Below are 21566 nucleotides of genomic sequence, written 5' to 3'. Positions count from 1 at the left end.
ATAATAGTGTGAATAGATAGAAGTGAATCTGCGTAAATGCAAGCATGGGCTGGAAAAAAACACCACAAACAGCTGACAGCTGCTTGGTAGATGATAGTGTCTACCTATTAGGATGTGATGTCATTATTGAATCATAGTCTCAAAAATGCTCAGCTGATAATGAGTATTATAGAATGTAGATATATGAATAATATGTCTGCCTGGTCAGATAGCATAATGGCTAATACATAGTCATAGATAACATTACACATATGGATAACGTATATAGTATTGAGTAACAATATATACATGAACATGATGTAGTACTGTATATGTAATAGGTATAAACTCCAATGACCCAAGCTAGTATATAGATACGACCGTATTTCCAGATGATCAAGCACACTGCCGCCGTCTCGCTTGTTAGGGCCACCAGTGTGAGGTCACTACAGCCCGACGTGCGTTTCACGTGAGGAGGTACACTTCTTCAGGGGTGAGGAGTCATGCATGGCTATTTCGATTGCCAGATATACCCTCTAGAATAGGAGGAGACGGAAATCTAAGCCAATCCGGCACATGGAGTCCAGCGGGATAAACATCGCTCGGGACTACCATGTGAATCGGTGCCATAATGAATTCGGCAAATAGGGTAGCTATGTGAAGAAGTTAATTTGCACTTCGATCAGGTGATCCATAAATAAAAATGCATCTCTAAGGTGTAAGACCACATGAATGTGTATCAGTGTATTCACATGAATGAACACATTTCACTTGGACTGGTTGTTTGTTTGTACAAGGCAGATGAAGAGTTCCATGTCGAGGAATAATGGCTATCCCTCAAAAATCACATATATGCATATGCAGGCAGCAATATCCAAAGTAAAAGTATACATACACATAAATAGGCACACATATGTACCAGAGAACACATGTACCTGTACGTTTAGTAACCAATTAAGACACAATATATATCAATTCTGACATCGCCAGGTATGTGGATTATCTAGACACAGATAGTAGCAAATGATCTAGTGGTATATATGCAGTTACAAACAAATTGTCATGAAACCATATAGGTTTGGAAAAAGTATGGGATGAGAACAAGATGGTACCTATGTAGGTTCATATACAGGTGGCCAGAGAGTGTGTGTATATATATATATATATATATATATATATATATATATATATATATATATATATATATATATATATATATATATATTTTATATATATATATATATATATATATATATATACATATACATATACATATACATGTATTGTATTGTATGTCTTTATTTATATAGCGCCATTAATGTACATAGCGCTTCAAAGTAGTAATACATGTGGTAATCAAATAAATAACAGATAATATAAATAACAGATCATGGGAATAAGTGCTTTAGACATAAAAGTAACATTTCGGAAGAGGAGTCCCTGCTCCGAGGAGCTTACAGTCTAATTGGTAGGTAGGTAGAACGTACAGAGACAGTAGGAGGGAGTTCTGGTAAGTGTGTCTGCAGGGGGCAAATCTTTATGTATCGTGTTCAGAATATCCACAGTGCTATTCATATGCTTCTTTAAGCAAGTGTGTCTTAAGGTGGGTCTTAAAGGTGGATAGAGAGGGTGCTAGTCGGGTACTGAGGGGAAGGGCATTCCAGAGGTGTGGGGCAGTCAGTGAAAAAGGTTTAAGGCGGGAGAGGGCTTTAGATACAAAGGGGTAGAAAGAAGACATCCTTGAGAAGAACGCAAGAGTCTGGATGGTGCATAACGAGAAATTAGGGATGAGATGTAAGGAGGGGCAGAAGAATGTAAAGCTTTAAAAGTGAGGAGAAGAATGGAGTGTGAGATGCGGGATTTGATCGGAAGCCAGGAGAGGGATTTCATGAGGGGAGATGCTGAGACAGATCTAGGAAAGAGTAGAGTGATTCTGGCAGCAGCATTTAGGATAGATTGTAGGGGAGACAGGTGAGAGGCAGGAAGGCCGGACAGCAGGAGGTTACAGTAATCAAGACGGGAGAGAATGAGGGCCTGAGTCAGAGTTTTAGCAGTCGAGCAACAGAGGAAAGGGCGTATCTTAGTTATATTGCGGAGGAAAAAGCGACAAGTTTTAGAAATGTTTTGAATGTGAGGGGCGAATGTGAGAGAGGAGTCGAGTGTGACCCCTAGGCAGCGTGCTTGGGCTACTGGGTGAATGATTGTAGTTCCAACAGTAATGTGGAAGGAGGTAGTAGGGCTAGGTTTGGGAGGAAGTATGAGAAGCTCTGTTTTAGCCATGTTGAGTTTAAGGTGGCGGAGGGCCATCCAGGATGATATAGCAGAGAGACATTCAGAAACTTTGGTTTGTACAGCAGGTGTAAGGTCAGGTGTTGAAAAGTATATTTGTGTGTCGTCGGCATAGAGGTGATAATTAAACCCAAAAGATGTTATTAGGTCACCTAGAGAGAGTGTGTACAGAGAAAAGAGAAGAGGTCCCAGAACAGAGCCCTGGGGTACCCCCACAGAGAGATCAATAGAGGAGGAGGAGGTGTTAGCAGAAGAGACACTAAAAGTACGATGGGAGAGGTAGGATGAGATCCAGGATAGAGCTTTGTTCCGAATACCTAGAGTATGGAGAATGTGGAGGAGAAGAGGGTGGTCCACTGTGTCAAATGCTGCAGAGAGGTCGAGTAATATGAGCAGAGTGTAATGACCTCTGTCTTTGGCAGCATGGAGGTCGTCAGTTATTTTAGTGAGGGCTGTTTCGGTGGAGTGAGCAGTGCGGAAGCCAGATTGTAGAGGGTCTGGGAGAGAATAGGTGTTGGGAAAATGGAGCAAGCGAGAGAATACAAGACGTTCAAGGAGTTTAGAGGCAAAAGGCAGGAGGGAGACAGGTCGATAGTTAAAAAGACAGGTAGGGTCAAGCTTGCTGTTTTTGAGTAATGGTATGACTGTTGCATGTTTGAAGGAGGATGGAAAGGTTCCAGAGCAGAGGGAGGAGTTAAAAATGTGTGTGAGCGTAGGGATTATAGTAGGAGCTAGAGGTTTTAGGAGATGGGAGGGAATGGGGTCAAGAGGGCAAGTGGTAGAGGGAGAAGCGGCGATCAACAGCGACACATCCTCCTCTGAGACAGTGGAAAAAGAGTCAAGGAAGGCAGGAGAAGAGTTAGGAAGAGGTGTAGGATGGGAGGAAGAAACAGAGGGGATGTTCTGCCGTATGGATTCCACCTTTTCCTTAAAATAGTCAGCAAAGTCCTGAGCGGAGATGGAGGAAGGAGAGGCAGCTGAGGGTGGTTTGAGTAGAGTATCAAAGACAGAGAACAGTCGGCGTGGGTTAGACTTGTGCATGTTGATTAGTGCAGAAAAGTAGGCTTGTTTAGCTTGCGAGAGGGCAGAGTTGAAACAGGATAGCATAAATTTGTAGTGAAAGAAGTCTGCGAGAGTGTGAGACTTCCTCCAGAGGCGTTCAGAGGAACGAGTGGAGGAACGCAGCATGCGCGTGTGGGAATTTAGCCAGGGTCTAGGGTTAGAAGGACGAGTGCGGCAGAGAGAAAGCGGGGCATGTAGATCAAGAGACGAGGACAAGACAAGTTGTAGTTCCTGACCAGGTTGTCAGGGTCTGTAGCAGAGCTGAGAGAGGAGAGGGAGGAGCTTAAAGTGGACTCAAAGTCAGGTAAGTGAATAGAGCGCAGGTTTCTGCAGAACCGGGGGGTAGATGGAGGTGGAGAAGCGAGATAGAGAGAATGAGATGAGGTGATGGTCAGAGAGAGGAAAAGGGGAAATGGAGAAAACAGAGAGAGAGAAGTTTTTAGTGAAAACCAGGTCTAAGTAGTGGCCATCCTTGTGGGTGCTGGCTGCAGTCCACTGTTGAAGGCCAAAAGAAGAGGTTAGAGAAAGAAAGCGGGAAGCCCAAGAGAGAGAGGGGTCATCAATGTGGCAATTGAAGTCCCCAAGGAGAAGAACAGGGGAGTCTGAGGAGAGAAAGAAAGAGAGCCAGGATTCAAAGTGAGAGAGAAAGGCAGAAGGGGGATGAGTAGAGGTAGGTGGGCGATAGATGACCGCCACATGAACAGGGAGAGGAGAGAAGATCTGGACAGTGTGAGCCTCAAAGGAGGGAAAAGCAAGAGAGGGGGGAATAGGAAGGGTTCGGTAATTGCAGAGAGAGGAGAGCAGGAGCCCCACGCCTCCACCCCTGCCATCAGGGCGCGGAGTGTGGGAGAAGGAAAGGCCACCATAGGAGAGGGCAGCTTCCAGAGCAGAGTCAGACTGAGTGAGCCAGGTCTCAGTTATAGCAAAGAGAAGCAGGGAGTGAGAGAGAAAGAAGTCATGTACAGAGAGGAACTTGTTAGAAAGGGAGCGAGCATTCCAAAGGGCACAGGAGAAAGGGAGAGAGGAGGGAGGGTGGCAGGGGATGGGTATGAGGTTGGAGGGGTTGACACCAGAAGGAGTAGAAGTTGCATGTGGGAGGCGAGGACGAGAGCAAGTAGAAATAAGACGGGGACCAGGATTGGGAGAGATATCCCCAGAAGCAAGGAGGAGAAGCATGGGGTGTTTTTTAGTGCAGGGGATATAGCTGTGTGGTGTCAGAGGACGCAGGTAAGAAAGGAGTTCATGTGAACTGAGAAGTGGTGAAGAAAGGAGAGATGGAGATATATGAATAGAGTTTGAGACATACTGAGACATACTGAGGCTGGTAGAAAGAAGTGCATAATTTGAGAAGAAGTGAAGTCACAGCACATATAAATGGTAAAGGCAGCATCACAGCAGTAATGATACAGTCTGGTATAGATGATTTCCTCCTTTCCAGCGTAGTTCAAATGCAGGAATCAGGGCCAGTTGGGGTGTTCACTTCTTCTTCACTTCTTTTGAACTTCCTTTTAAACTTCAGTTGTTCAGTAGTCCTGCCACTTATAATGTATATATATATATATATATACACACGTGTAGACAGAGACACATTAACCATGGTCACTATGACGGAGAAGAAGCTATATCCATAGTGCTAGATCAAGATGTACAATATATACATATGAATAAAAAGAAAGAATGGCAGTAAGTATATGTATGATGGAATATGGACAGATGTAGGAATGGACTGACCTATTGGATCTGCTACAATGGTTGAACTATATAAAATTAATCTGTATACCTAGATCACCCTACCCATGTGAAAAGAATGTGTGTGTGCATATATACGTGTGTTTATAAATATAAGGTCCACGAGGAGTAACAATAGTGTTGAAATATTGATAAATTATATAGTGACAACCAGAGTGTGATGACTAAGTAATTAGTGAAGGGATAGTGACCGTGCCAGGTAATAATAAAAATAGGAATAGTGCTAATAATAAATAACAGAGGGATTTTGGAATTGACCAGGAGGTCAATAATAACTCCAAGAGATGGCATACAGAGCGTCTAGTCCTCTACCATACATGTGTATATAATTCTAATCTGGAATATCTCTATAGCCAATCCTAATCTTCTCCATTTATAAAAATGATGAATATATGAACCCCTTGTTCAAACCGTGGGGCGCAAGTGTCCTTAATTTATGAATCCACCTACATTCCCTCTGTAGGAGCCTGCTGTCCCAGTCCCCTTTACGAGGACCCCATGGCACATGTTCAATGCCCACGTACTTCAAAACAGTGGTGTCACCTTGATGCATCTCAATAACATATCTCGCGACAGAGTTATCTAAGTCGTTACGAACGGACCCAAGATACTCAAAGACCATAACTTTGAGCTGCCTATGGGTCTCGCCCACATACTGTTTTCCACATTGACAGGTAATTAGATAAACCAGGTGAGGCAATTTACGAGCCCCCTGACTTGAAAAAACGTCAATTTCTGTGAGTCAGAGAATTTCTTTGTCGTTACCATAGATGTTCTGGCCTTGCACCGTCCGCATGGGTACGACCCACAAGGCTTGTGTCCAAGCCATGTTTTTTTGGGAGGGACCTTAGAGTGACTGTGCACAAGTCTATCCTTTAGGTTGTGCGGTCGTCGGCACACCATGTTGGTTGAAGGATTCAAGACTTGTGCCAAGTCACTATCTTGCATGAGTATGTGCAAGTGTTTTTGGAGGATATGGCGAATCCCCACTGATCATTAAATGTACTGATGAACCTAATGGTGTCATTATTTGGATCATCCCTTCTTTGATTCTGAATCAGGAGTTGTGGTCTTGGAGTGTTCAGGGCTCTGTGATATGCTCTCTTAATCACACCTTCATTGTGACCTCGTTCTTTGAAGCGATTGGTCATATCAACAGCCTGTGTCTTGAACTCACTTATACTAGAACAGTTCCGTCTAAGCCAAAGGAATTGACCGGTGGCAATACTATTCACCATATGTACCAGATGATGACTATCAGCCATTAAGAGGCTGTTTGTCGATGTGCATTTTCTGTAGATAGTAGTTTCAAGCTTACCGTCGCTGTTCTTAATAATCGTGAGGTCAAGAAAGTCGATTGTATGTTGTTGTGACTGATATGTCAATTTAAGATTATGATTGTTGACATTGAGGGTATCAATACATTTCTGTAAGAGGTCTTCAGTCACTCTCCACAACAGCACATAGTCAATGTAAGTCATCCAATGTTCAATATACACATCATGGTCTTCCATGAACACCACAGTCTCCTCCCACCAGCCCAAATAAAGATTTACATAGGTGGGGGCACACGTGATGCCCAGGGCGGTTCCCTTGATCTGATAGTAGAGTTTGTGATTGAACAGAAAATAATTTTTCAGTAGGGTAAGGTCCAAACGTTTTAAGACGAAGGTGTTGTGGGAGTGGGAGTGTCCATCTCGAGCCCTTACAAAATGCGAGACTGCTTTCATCCACACATCGTGTAAAGACTCTCTACGTCGAGACTCACTAGTAGAGCATGTGTATCAACTTCGATGTCCTCCAATCTAAGGAGCACATCCTTCATATCTTTAAGATAAGAGGGTATGGAGCTGATGAATAGACGTAAGAACCGATCCGGGTATACACTATTTTCCTGAAAGCGCAACAATTTGAGAGTGGCCAGGAACATATAATTTTGCATCAACACTTCTCCAGAGTTTGGGAATAACTTATCTGACACAGATAAATAATGAAACACAGCGGCAATTACAATTTAAAAAAGTATATATATTTATCTATTTAACTTTTTCATGTGCGACTGCATCTTTTATAACTCCCTAGCTTAAGATCACAAGGGATGCAGGGACGCTCATGATTATCAATGATGCCCACTGAGAAACTATCTGACATTGGTATGAAGGGGCTGGAGACTTTTTTTCCTGCATAATGCTAACTAACCTCTTTTTATAGAGAGCTGATAAGGTGACCTGCCTTCCTTTCTAGACCTCTTAATTCTCTCACCTTCCTCTTCATTTCACACCGGCCTTTTACAAAACGCAATCAAACACGGTAAGCGCAGGGGCAAAAGATTTTATCGGTATGTCATTGTCATCTGTTAAGTCACCGAGGCATATTTTTCATGAAACCATAAAGATCAAGATCAAAGCTTTCATTGTCTTATCAATACATTGTAATGTATCTCCTTGGGCATAGTCCTTCTAACAGGAACCATGAAGACCACAGCATACTTTATTGCCTAAGGAAATATTTTATCTGATCTCATTTAATTGTTGGCAACTATGTTGAAAAAACAAAGACCTATCTGGTAACCGGCTTCAATTCACCTGCGTGATAGTGATCCAGTCCAGAAGGCGGTCATTTGGCAGGTATGCAAATACAGTATACCTACAAGACGTGTAGAAGGGATACACAATGACAGAAAATCCATGCATGTTTTTCTGTGGTTGACACACACGCCAAGATAAATTTACTTGGCAAAGAGGATGTTTTCTGTTCTGTTGAAACAGTGCTCTGTACCAAGAGTTTAAAATGCTTTATCACTCATTTTTTTTGATTATTAACCCAACTTTCAGCTCCACACACCTTTAATGAGGACATTATTTAGTGACCCTTGACTGACCGAACTTGGTGGGTGTGTGACCGACTGGATGGTGTGTGACTGACTGGTTGGTTGACTGGGTGTGTGGGTGACTGCATTTATTGGGAAGGATTGTGCTGGTGACCTTAGTGCTGAGAAGGGAGGGGGCCCACCTGTGCAGCAGAGAGTTCGGTTTGAGGAAGACGTAGGAAGGGGTACAGGCAGCTGATCATTCATGTTGCGGCCTACTTCTGGGATCCTGCGCATGCACGTGTCCCCAGGCTTGCACATGAGCGCATCACCGGGCCTGCGCACGGTCATGTGTGATGCGCCGGTGGCCCAAGCATCGTTCTGTACATGCGCGCCTGTGACCTCCGGTGCACGCGCGATGCGCCGGAGGCCCGAGAATCCTTCTGCGCTTGCACGTCGGATAACTCTGCCTATGCACGATGCGCCAGAGGCCCGAGCATCCTTCTGCGCATGCGCGCCTGAGGCCTGGCACGCGCGATGCGCCGGAGGACCACAGATCCTTCTGCGCATGCGTGCCAGACGCCTCTGCGCATGCACGATGTGCCGGAGGGCCGAGGATCCTTCTGTGCATGCGCCGAGGCCCGCAGCCATTTCTGTATCATAACCACTTCCGTCATGCATTTTTGTGACAACGAAGGAAATTGTTACCCATCAAAACCCTGTAGGTGCCGAAACAGAAGTTTCACATTAAAAAAAAAATCCTGCTCTTCATCATTCTGTCTTAACTGCCTGAGGATGCCCTCCTTTGCGCTGAAATGACATTCAGTCTGTGCACAGTTGCGAATGTGGCAGCAGCGGGGCAAGGTCATACTCGGGTCTCGGCTGCCCCTTCTTTCTCAAAGACCAAGTGCCTTTATGATTTCTGGAAATCCATGCTTTACTATGTTTGACAAACCAACACAGGCCCTGTAAGCTCAGAACCTAAATCCACCACATCATATATCAGTTCATTTAACTCTATAATATGTTAAGTTTACGCCTTTTTGTTCTATGCATGAGGTCAATCCTAGTAGCACTCTCTTTTTGACACATAATATATGATGTGGTGGATTTGGGTTCTGAGCTTACAGGGGCTGTGTGTGTTTGCTTTCTCTTTTCTTTACCAATTGAAATTAACAAAGAGAGAGATATTACCAATGAACAAGAAGAAAAAATGGAAGAGAAAACTATATAGGAATCTAGAAATATAATTAAGGAACCTAGGATGATATTAAATCAGGAACAACCCAAAACATACGAGAAGGGTGCTCCTTATAAACCAAAATATCTACCAAGAACACCCCGTGAATTTGGACAAAATTCTAAGCCCAAATTCTTTGTAAAACCTAGGTTTCAAGCATATACACCAAAACATTACAAGCGGGAGCACCAATAGGCATCTCATAGGGATAATAGACCAGATGCTAGCACTAGCTGGCATTACGATAACAAATATAATAAGAACCATAACAAACAAGGATATAAACCTAAATATGAGGATAGGATTCCCAAAAGAGAAAATGAGAACAGATTTGACAGAAAAGAAAGAGAAACGGATAAGATCCCATTGAAAAATAGATTTGAGATTTGCAGAATCATCAGGATGAGCGTGAGAATGAGGATTTTTTTATCCAAAATGGAAAAAACAAGACTCCTCAAATCCGTATGGGATCTCCATCACCCACCACCCCTAGAGACGAGAAACAAAATATAAAGAAAAAAATTGGATTTAGAAGTGGTAGAAGAGGGGGGAGAAGGAGAAGAACACCAATCCAAGAAACCATCCCAGACAATAATACATTCGTTTCTAATGGGATTTTCAGTTTATCTTCCCTGGTTATTGATTACTCCCTTATGAAGGTTTTAGGGAGAGGGTTGTCCTTTGCACCTACCAGCAATGTGAACCACTTTGAATTGCATGTAGACATACAAAAATTCATTAGGAAACTCACGCTTTGTAGACACTTTTCAAACAGCATCAACAGCCACCATACCAGACACTAACAATCTATTAAATCCTGGTACTCTTACAACCAATGAACAGGCTGTTTCAGTTGACATTATGGATTTGGTAGACCAAGATGCAACAGAAGAGAACCCCATTATTCACTCACACCATGTCTAGCTACGCCACTGTTTTACTTATTAAAGTTTTGCTTTAATATATAACAATACAGTGATTTGAATTACAGAAAAAGACAAGAACATACAGTTCTAATAAATGCAGACAGTTTCTTAAAATAACAGGATAAACATAAGCAGAAATTCCTACACAGTACGTCAACATGTCATAGGTTCTTCCCAGAGAGGTCACTGGAGTAGGAAACATTAGAATTCACGTATCTGATCCAAAACACACCTCTGTTGAAATGTAACTCTTAATAGAAAAGTAGGGCTTTATATGCTAATTCCATAAGCCCACCTCTTTCATCAATCAACTCTGGCAGTTCTACGACTCAAAAGAAAACCAACCTTTATTAGGACTTTAAAGTTTCCTAAATATATGTAACCCTTGTTCCCCCCCACCCAGACTCATCTGGTGTATCTAGGGTGCATGAGGGCAGATTACATGCGGTGTGGTGGTGCATACCTGTGAGGAACAGGAGGGCCTGAGCTTCCCGCGGTGTTATGGGGGAGACAGGACCAGGCTTCTGGGGCTTTGGCCTCCATGATGTCTTAGTGGTGCAGCGCCTCCATCTCCTATAATTCCCGGGGATACGGGAAAGGAGCCTTATAGAAGAACCCCCTTGGTCCTGGGGTGAATACTCCAGAGTCACACAACGCGTGTTAAGAGCAACAGGGTCTTTATTTACTCACTCTCGGCAGTGCAGTAATTAGCAGCAGCAGCATACAGTGACACAGGTACAATGTACACCCTCGGCCTCCTTCTCCTCTCCCACCAGATAGTTCTCCTGAGGATGGTCTGAAGAGAGGTCGTTGCTCCCTGCCTCCACCCGCAGCCCAGGGCGCTACGAGTGGGGCTAGCTCTTCCCTCACCCCCTAAGAAGGGTGAGAGGCATCGGTCCACCTATAGATCTCTAGGCCCTACTCCTCCGGAACCTCGCTTCACTGTCTATGACTATCTGACGGTCCCGCCAGACACTCCAACACTCTCAGACTCCCAACAACTACTCCTTGAACTCAGAGCATAGCTGAACTCCTTGCACTCCGAGCATAGACTGACTCAGGGCTCACAGGAACCGCAACTAAGTTTGGTCAGCCCCGCCCCTCATGACATCAACAAGACCTCCCCTCTGCATAGGCCTACAGCAGAGACAGGCTTGTATCAATCAAGCAGGCAGGGCTTTCAAAGGGGGAAAACCCATGATTACTACTGGGGCCTGCCTTTAACAGGGCTTACCACAGTAGTAGGAAGATTTAGTAGCCCATGCTGTTTACAGGGGGCTACATATATAAAAGACTTCATAACTTTGTTTAAATAATGCTTAGACACAAGCCATCTCCACTGTTGCGCCTGTGCACTCCACATACACGCCTCAACATAAAATATGACCACACAACGTCTATTTTTGCAGGTTAAACAGATATCTGTCCTTGGCACCTCCTAATCGCAAAGTGTTTGGCATAATTTCATTTGTGTAATCACAACAGTTTCGTGTATCCTTTTGTTATTCTTGCGAATTGCTGTCAGGCTCAGAATTCCATATTTAATAACCTTTGACAGGTAGGGCTAGTCACACACCACTGATACTCTGTAGGAACCCTTCTAAGAATACCATTAAAGGTATATTTAAAGGTGTCCTGTTTATTCTAGGGTCAGGGAAGCGTATTTCAATCCCATCTCTGGTAAAACAGATGATGACTTGGTATAACATAAAGAGGGCCTAGCCAGGGGTTTAACCGTCCGGAAAAAAAACTATTCTTGTATTTTAAGACCATTTATGACTAACGTTAACCCCTTGTGATTAAAGTATTGATTGATTGAAATACTTAATATATTATTATGACAAACAATATCAACAGTATCACGAACATCACTACTGACACTATCCCGGTCACTCTTGATATCCCGTTTATTACACCCATAATCCTCATGATACTGGTGTGGAATCAGTTAAGGCACATATGCTGTCAGGCATTACATATGCCAGTCCCCTTGGGAATATTTTATTGATTTGAGTTGATTCTCAAAAATAATTATTTCAAATTTGAGAAATATTTTTTTTCTTTCTTCAATTAAGTGGTACGTTAACGGGATCAAATATGGCCCCATTGTATGCAAACCTCTGTATGGATTGCTTCTAGCAACTACATATATTGGCTGATAAAGATTATGCCCAGAATATTGTCTTCTACAGGATGTATATAGACAATATCTTCCTGATCTGGCATGGTCTGGAGCAGGATTAAACAGATTTTATTGGCAATCTTAATGGTTTGGAATCAACGGTAAAGTTTACACTCAGAGTCTTAGCAAGCTCAAAACCCAAATCCACTCCATTATTTATATACAAATACCACACAGGAATCTGGAGTACAAAGTCAAAGGAAGGTTCACCTGTCACTCCAGCAATGTCGTGTACCATATCTTGTGCATGAAATGCCCAGGGGGCTGCTACTACATACGTGAGACGGGACAGGGGCTAAACAAGAGAATCACTCTGCATCGCCACAGCATCACACGCGGAACAAGAGACAATCCTGTTGGCAAACATTTCTCTGACTCTGGCCATAAGATGAACGATCTCAAGGTGGCCATACTCAAAGATAATCTCAGAACACCGAAAGAGAGACGGTTGCACGAATATAAATTTATGAAACTATTTGGGACACTTACCGGTGGCCTAAACTGAGACCGCAGTTTCATGAGCCACTACACAAGAGAACTCTCTTCCCACGAGTGCTAAGGCCCATGTCTATGAATACTGCGCTGTATGAATGCGCCACACACCTGCCTCTTACACATACAAATGTACAATGTAATTCTGTCCCTTTATACCAATAGGGACCACATAGTACCCACACACATGCACAGAAATGCAACACCCTCTTACATTTCTACAACTACCCACACCATTGTTATACACTCTCCCTCTAAATACACCTTTTGTAAAGCGCTGTATACACTGTGGACGCTTTATAAATTAAGATTTATCCACACACATACATACATACATGCTTACTCTAACATCACAAACATTCAGGGACCGTTTAACTCCTTAAGTCATAAATCGCATACTGCACAGGGGGAGGGTTAGGCTTCACCTACAGAGATAACATTCCTAGCTGTCCTGTTTGAAAGTAAATGTCTTGGCTTAATCAATTGTAACACACCTGAAGAAGAGATCACTGTATCTCGAAAGCTCGCACAAATAAAAGCATTTAGTTAGCCACAGAACGGTATCGACTATTTGTTTTTGATTTGACAGACAGACAGACAAAGATAGATAGATAGATAGATAGATAGATAGATAGATAGATAGATAGATAGATAGATAGATAGATAGATAGATAGATAGATATTGTGTCATTTTGAGTGCTACTGTGTAGTGACCAAAATGTATGCAACAAGAGACAAAAAGGCCCCAATGCTACATCCAATGACAAGTTATTGGGTACATTACTATGTATTTTATCTATACTCATACTTCATAAATATGGGTAATTTAGTTCAATACTTTGGCCAAAATATTTTAAGCCTACAACCACGTCACGGTAACCCCATCTCAGCAGGTCGTACACTACGAACATTATACTGTGTTATGTATTTCTTCCACTGCCTAGAGAGACCAGGAAACACAAGACTGCAGCCAACAGCATGGGGTGTGTGACTTGTGTGCGGTGCCTAAAGGGTTACATTTGAAAAAGCAGTACATGTGTTATGTGTGAGCTGCGGTGCAGTTAAAACTGGTTGAAAACCAGACGTGTCCTAATAATTAAAGTGAAAAAAAATCTTTAAAAAAAAAAAAAGAGTACAAAAAAGACATATATACCTACCATTATCCAGCAGCAGGAAAAGCAGATACGTGGTAGGTACTGTATATATATGTCTTTTTTGTACTCTTTTTTTATTTCGATTTTTTTTTCTTCACTATAATTATTAGGGCACTTCTGGTTTTCAACCAGTTTTAACTGCACCCAGCTCACGCATAGCACATGTACTGCTACTTAAAATGTAACACTCCAGGCACAGCATACTGTACATGTCACACACCCCGCGCCTTTTGGCTGCAGTATTTTGTTTCTTTATATCTCTAGGAAGTGGAAGAAATACATATTAGAGAATGATATTCGTAGGGTAGGACTTACTGAAATTAATCTACTGTGATTTGGTTGTAGGCTTAAAATATTTGACCTACGTATTGAACTAAATGACCTATATTTATGAAGTATGAAAATAGATAAAATACATATTAATATACAAAATAATTTGTCATTTGACGTAGCATTGAGGACTTTTTGTCTCTTGGGGTATTTAAGGAGGAGAGACAGTTCTGGAAGGTAAGGTTCCAGGAGGACATGAGGAGAGGAGCCTCGGGGAGAGTAGACACCCATGCTCTTAAGGTAATAGAATAGACCAGGCCCCCCTTCTATGTTATGTTTTAGACAGGGACAGTACCCTTGTCAGTTAGGATCCCTAGAGAAGACTAAGAGAGTCCAAGATAACTGCTTTGTATGAAACAGCATGCACCAGAGGGCCTCGGTAACGAGGAGTCCTGGATATGGGTGGATCGGCTCTAACCACAGATCTGCATATACATTCCTCTCAGGCAGAAATGGAAGTGGCAGTAACCATAACGGCTAAAGGTATTGGGTTGCATATACAGGACCCGCCGGGATCCCCAATGGGATACCGACATAATGAGGAAAGAGGTTCCACAACTATTAGAAGGGGGCCCTAGTCTTATCACAGAAAAGGAACAAGTTAAGTACCTTAATCTAAGTGTTAAGAGTAGGCACAAATGGAAGAGAAGTATTTGTGTATGTCTTTGTATAAAACTCTGTACAATGTGTCAAGATTGTCCCTGAGTTGGGGATACGAACAAATGATGGTTGTACTATAAAAGTTCCTGGCGCCCATTATTTCACAACCTTGCTACTTCATCACCCAGTCGCTCGAAAACCAGCACCAAGTCAAGGTAAACTATACACCACACCGACGTAACCTCCATAGGAAGCTGGGCAGGGAAGGTTACATTTGTCACCCAACGTGGGGCTGGGCAAGAGAGAGAGAGAAAGGAAGAATGTTCATGTTTTGCCCATTTTGGAACTTTTAGGGCGAAGAGTTGTTCTATGTGGACTATGCATTGCAAAGCCTTCTCCATATACGAAAGCTGAAATTGCATCAATCCTGAACACAGAATTATACACTTAAAATAGCGTGTATTAGGAAATTGCGAATATATATGGGACATAAGGGACTGTTGATCAAAGATGTTCACTTAAAGCTGAGAGGACCTGTACAGCATAATTGTGGTGAGCCAAACCCCTCGCTACCAGAACATTTTTGCAAAAGTTAAGAGGGACTGAGTTCCCACTCAGTTTATAGGGACAATGTTCCCGCAAAGTCAAGAGGGACAGCGTTTCCTGAACCAGATAAAGAGGGACGGAGTTTCCGAAACAGAGCATAAAGCAGCAACAATGTGCAGAGCCCGTTTCCTAGTGGCGCGAAGTATGCTGTCGCGCCCTCCCGTCTGGACATTTCCGCAACTGGGGATACAGATCAATGCGAGCCACACCCTGAGCCTGCCAGTTTGTTAGGGGAAAGAAAGCAAGTGGAACAGGGAGTAACCATATCACTCACTCTGTTGATTGTGAGTGCTGGACTATTTCACTGTGGATTAGGTGAAATGGTGACTTCTACCATTACTCCACAACTAGTGCACTTTGACGTCCCCGGCAGGGTTTTTTGTCATTACCATAGGAAGCACAGAGTTCCTACAAGCTGCTTGCTTTGGCTGTCGACGTCCAGGAGGAGCCCTATAAAGCACTGCCAAGTGTGCAGAGTGTGCGGCTTGCCTTACATGTGGCAGCATGTACCTCAAACGATGGAGTCGCTGATAAATTCTGCTCAAGGGAGTTGGGACCCGAGCGAAATCGACGGATCTGTCTCTGAGATTCCTGCAGAATCCAAAGCGCCTCCTCCTTATACCAGTCGACCTGGGTCGGTGGACGAAATTGTGAACCGTGAACCCTGTGAGTTCTACCGCAGAAGTGAGGAGTGACTATGATCCAAGGTGAATTCGGAATATCCCTCAGGGACAGTTCTCACGTCTTAAAAGAAATTGTTCACAGAGTAAAATGTTTAAGGATCATGCCAAGGAATTAAAAAACAAAATTTCCAAATTGTATTATATTGTATTGTATGTCTTTATTTATATAGCGCCATTAATGTACATAGTGCTTCACAGTAGTAATACATGTGGTACTCAAATAAATAACAGATAATATAAATAACAGATCATGGGAATAAGTGCTTTAGACATAAACGTAACATTAAGGAAGAGGAGTCCCTGCCCCGAGGAGCTTACAGTCTAATTGGTAGGTAGGGAGAACGTACAGAGACAGAAGGAGGGAGTTCTGGTAAGTGCGTCTGCAGGGGGCCAAGCTTTATGAATCATGTGTTCAGAATATCTACAGTGCTATTCAATGCTTCTTTAAGCAAGGGTGTCTTAAATTGGGTCTTAAAGGTGGATAGAGAGGGTGCTAGTCGGGTACTGAGGGGAAGGGCATTCCAGAGGTGTGGGGCAGTCAGTTAAAAAGGTTTAAGGCGGGAGAGGGCTTTAGATACAAAGGGGGTAGAAAGAAGACATCCTTGAGCAGAACGCAAGAGTCGGGATGGTGCATAGCGAGAAATTAGGGCTGAGATGTAAGGAGGGGCAGAAGAGTGTAAAGCTTTAAAAGTGAGGAGAAGAATGGAGTGTGAGATGCGGGATTTGATCGGAAGCCAGGAGAGAGATTTCATGAGGGGAGATGCTGAGACAGATCTAGGAAAGAGTAGAGTGATTCTGGCAGCAAAAAATAGGAAATATAAAGAGTGGGACATTGCAGCAGCATCACAGAAAGTAAAGGCAGTTCATAGAGATGAGCTGGTTGAGTACAGAAGGGAGAAGGTAAAAAAGAAAATCAGAATTCACAAATCCCATTCATCACTGATTATAATCTGATGACACCTGAGATTAGGCTCGTTATAAAAAGACATTGGAACATACTTTTCAGAGATGATAAACTGAGAATTTTTCTCCCGGGACTAGGGTCTCTACACATTTTAGCATATAGTGGAGCATCATAGTCACTGATGTTGAAGAAGTGTTAACACCCAATGTAATCATCTTCGTGTACCCTACAGCTAAATTACAATGGAAGGTTTTTAATTATAATTACAATCATTGACTCTATATATTAGACTACATCTCCCTATGGACACTATACCCCTGAGGAAGCAAATTGTGATTTCGTGAAATGCATATGGTGAGCTATTCTGATTTGCTTTTGTGTTGAAATGACTGCGAGACATCTGAGGTGATTCCAACAATCAGTTGCTTAGTACCGTGTCACATAAGGCGAACCAAAGACGCAAACCAGGAAGCAACCATCATATAGCAATCACCATACTGGCTTCTGGGAGCACGTGATAGCCGTGGACACCATGCAGGACCGCAGGGACGCATAGCCTAGGATGCTGTGGGACTATAAATATCTTACGTGTACAAAGCGCAAAAGAACGGGGAATCCGTGAGTGAGATTCTGAGTGTCGGTCTTATATGTTTTTTTTTATAAAAAAATTATACAGTATTATGCTATGTTATTCTCTTTCATCTTTTGTATAATGGACGAACTTAACTAATGATTCGTGAATTCCACTTAATCCAAGGAGTGGTATCCTATAACATCCAGGTATTTATGTGAGATCTTTGGTGTCTCATCCATCCTTATATTCACTGCATGCACTTAACATATCTATCCCCCTCTGTGTGATAATCTGGGGGCACTGTTAGCCATGTGTGAGTGACCACTGTTTTTCGGTAGATTTTATATCATCCTCATTCCACGGTGGTTCAGTTAAGGTCAACGTTTGTATCTGTGAACACTGTGTTGCAATGAATGTTGAAGTCTGTTTGCAACAAAATTACTGTTTGATATTTTTTTCATTTTTTTAACTGTTTTTTTTAATCATTTTAATAATTTTCTTTCACATATTGCATTTTGCACTTACGATTGAGGACCAGAGCCAAGGAGGACTATTGCTTGCAACATTGTTAGGAAGGACTTGGACAATCCTTGAGACTTCCAGGCTGCAGGACTTCTATACTGAGGTGGCTCTTTGCACCCTAAATTCACACTATTTTCTATTGTGTGTTATACTGTGTGTGATAATCCATACAGATTTATACCTACGGGATTCATCACATATAACACATTGTTACTCATTCTTTGATCCCTGTGGGTCCAAGCGCTGGAGTTGTGTATTATCCTGGAGCCCTCATAGGTGTTTTATATGGATATTTTTTTACCTTTGCGCTTCACCGTGTTAGACAGATGTATCAACAACCCAGAGGAAGTGTTGTTGTTCAGGGGTTGCTAGGTAATGGGAGCTTGGCCTCTGTGACCCCTCTACTTCGCAGGTTTTTTGTCATTATCTTTAGCCCTTGTCGATCCACTGCTGCATGAAGCCTTCCCACTGCTGCAAATCTCTCTGCTCCATGTTGCTCCAACACAATTTTCTGATTACCTCCTCCCCAGGAGCAGATTTAAAAAAATGGCGCCCTTAGGCAATTACCTGATGTCGCCCTCCTGTTCCTATGGCAACGTGACGTCGCGCGCTTGCCGATCGTGTATGCGCAGAAGCGGCCATCTCCGCTCGCGAATGCGCAGGAGCGACAAGCCGGCATACCGGCTCCAAATTCTGCCGCCTTAATCCTGGGCCTATCGAAATCGACGGATCTGTCTCCGAGATTCCTGCAGAATCCAAAGCGCCTCCTTATACCAGTCGACCTGGGTCGGTGGACGAAATTGTGAACCATGAACCCTGTGAGTTCTACCCCAGAAGTGAGGAGTGACTATGATCCAAGGTGAATTCGGAACGTCCCTCAGGGACAGTTCTCACGTCTTAAAAGAAATTGTTCACAGAGTAAAATGTTTAAGGATCATGCCAAGGAATTAAAAAACAAAATTTCCAAATGGGAAATCTGCCACTGATCCCCCTGATCTTACTTATGGTCATCACCTTGGTCTTTTAATTTCTCTTGGAATCCCGTTGAGTACCATCCCTGTCCAACGATGGTTATTTCTTCCCGAGATATGTCCGGCCCACTGCCATTCTAATTTCTCGTGATGATGTCAGATTTATGTTTGGTTTCGAACCCATTCATTTTTCCAGTCTCTTTGGGTAATATCCATCATGCATCTCTCCATACTTTTTTGGAGTTTCTGAAGCTTCTGAATTATCATTCCATATAATAGGGTCCAGGTTTCATTTCCATTAGTCAACACGGACATAATTCACTGGTTGAAAACTTTCTTCTTGAGGCACAGGGGAATGTTCTCTTGTTTCTTCCAAATGCTCCATCCCATCTTCATTCTCCTGTTGATTTCATTCAAAATGTTCCATTTATTTATTTATCAAATGTTTTATCAGGAAGTAATACATTGAGAGTTACCTCTCGTTTCCAAGTATGTCCTGGGCACAGAGCTATAACAATACATGGTTACATTAAATAAACAGAGGTTATACAATCAATTCACAGACATTTCATGGACAGTCAGAGATTTGACTATTGGCTTATGTAACCTTTACAGACAAGATTAAAATGGTGTTAGAAGAGGTAGGATAAACCTTCAATGTGTTAGATGAGGTCCTATCTCTAGGAGCTTACAATCTAACGTTACCAAACATCAGCGAATGGCAGCACGCACCACCCATTGAGCCACCTGTGCTGAAGCAGGGATATCCTGAAAGCTGACCTGCTGGTGGCCCTTGAGGACTGGAGTTGGCTACCCCTGCTGTAGAGGGTAAGCGAAATAAAGGGCGGAGTGCAGCCTGCGTATTACCTGTGTCTCCTGCATCTTTTGTATAATAAACTGAATGACAAAGGTAAAGACGACCAAGTTGCCTGGCAGCATCTTTGGCTTCTTTCTCTAGGACCTCACACCTTCTATTGCTATTTTCTTATCATTTTGCTGGGTCCTTAGACAATTATTTATACTCCATTTAGAAATGCAGGTGCACACAGGCCCCATTCAGTTGCACCTCCCCACCCCTCCCCCACTACAACATTACATATTTGTAGTTGGTATTTTTTGGCCAAGATTAATATTTTTGTCACTTTTCTTCCATCCCCCAAATTTGCAGCGTCTGACAACTTAAGTGAAGCCAGCGACCATCTCAAATCCCCAGCACATAGCGTGATCGCGTGATCGCGTGACAGCGGGCTAGCGTGTCATTTGCTTTGTGAGCTATGCCCATTTGTGGGTTGCTGGTCAAAGCTTCTGCAATAGTACTGTGACTTTTGTTTTAATACAATACCCCAGGGCGGGCAGTGGCCACGATTACTTAACATTGGCAGCACAGACAAAACAATTTGTCACCAAGCGAAGATTTACAAAGAAAGAAAGGAAAAACGGTTGGTTATCGGTGGCCTCTGCAAAGGGGTGAGGAAGAAGGAAACAGAACGTCATGAAAGAAAATGAAGCTATTGAATAGTTTCCTAGAGCAACGGCAGGTATGCAATTACAAGATTCAAAGGGGCATCTTCCGGTAGCTCCGAAGTGGGACAACCCGCGTCTGAAGGGCCCTTTGGAAGTGGATCGGCAGGCTTTGCTATTGTGTAAGCCCTTCTCAGATGTCCAACCCGTGGCAAAATGTCTCTTTTAGCAATGCAGATACTGTAGGACTGACTCATCGATATAAAATGTCATTTAGGTTTGTGTTTGTCACTCAGTATATGTCATTGTAATATATTATTTACCAGTGTAGTGTACTGTTAAATGTAAAGGCATATTTTAATCACTGCAAACGGGTATTTTGGGGTCTTGTTGAAATGTAATATGTTTTGTTGTTATGGAAAACTTAATAAAAATGTTCAACTATAAAAAAATATGTCATTTTTAGAAGCAGTTTCCCTCTGGCGCTGGCAATCCAATCATTTTGTAAAAAAAAAAAAACCCCAAACTCGCATGTTTTGCCCACAACTGCTATTCTCGAAGCTCCGTTATGTAAACCGCTTCTAAAAATCAATACATTTCAACACCACCTAAAGGGGGGCGATATTGGTATTGTGAGTTACAGGAACAGTCAGAGAAAGGTCAGCACTCAATCCCCTAGCACGCGTGTCACTCACATATAGCTGGTAATCCAAACTGGCATCAGACAGCACACATGGCTTTGGAATTGAATAAGAGCTACCTTAAATTTTTTTTTTTAAAGAACATACAGTACCACACAGGCCCATGCACGTCGCTTGCCGTGCGGTTATGATTAAATAAAGGTGCTGCCCTTTCTTGGACGGTTCCTGTATATTGTTGAGGGTGGCCCCCACTCTATGGGGTTAAGCCTCTCTCTCGCTGAAGAAAACATTAACTTTTAACTCCATGCTGTGGTATTTTTGGGACATTTTCCCTTATTGCTTTTCAGGACTGTTATTGCGAGTTACATCCAGAGCCTGAAATCTGGGTTTGG

Source organism: Ascaphus truei, chromosome 4 (assembly GCF_040206685.1).
Source record: "Ascaphus truei isolate aAscTru1 chromosome 4, aAscTru1.hap1, whole genome shotgun sequence".
NCBI lineage: Eukaryota > Metazoa > Chordata > Amphibia > Anura > Ascaphidae > Ascaphus > Ascaphus truei.
The sequence above is the reverse complement of the archived record's forward strand: the minus strand, read 5'-3'. Positions refer to the sequence as shown.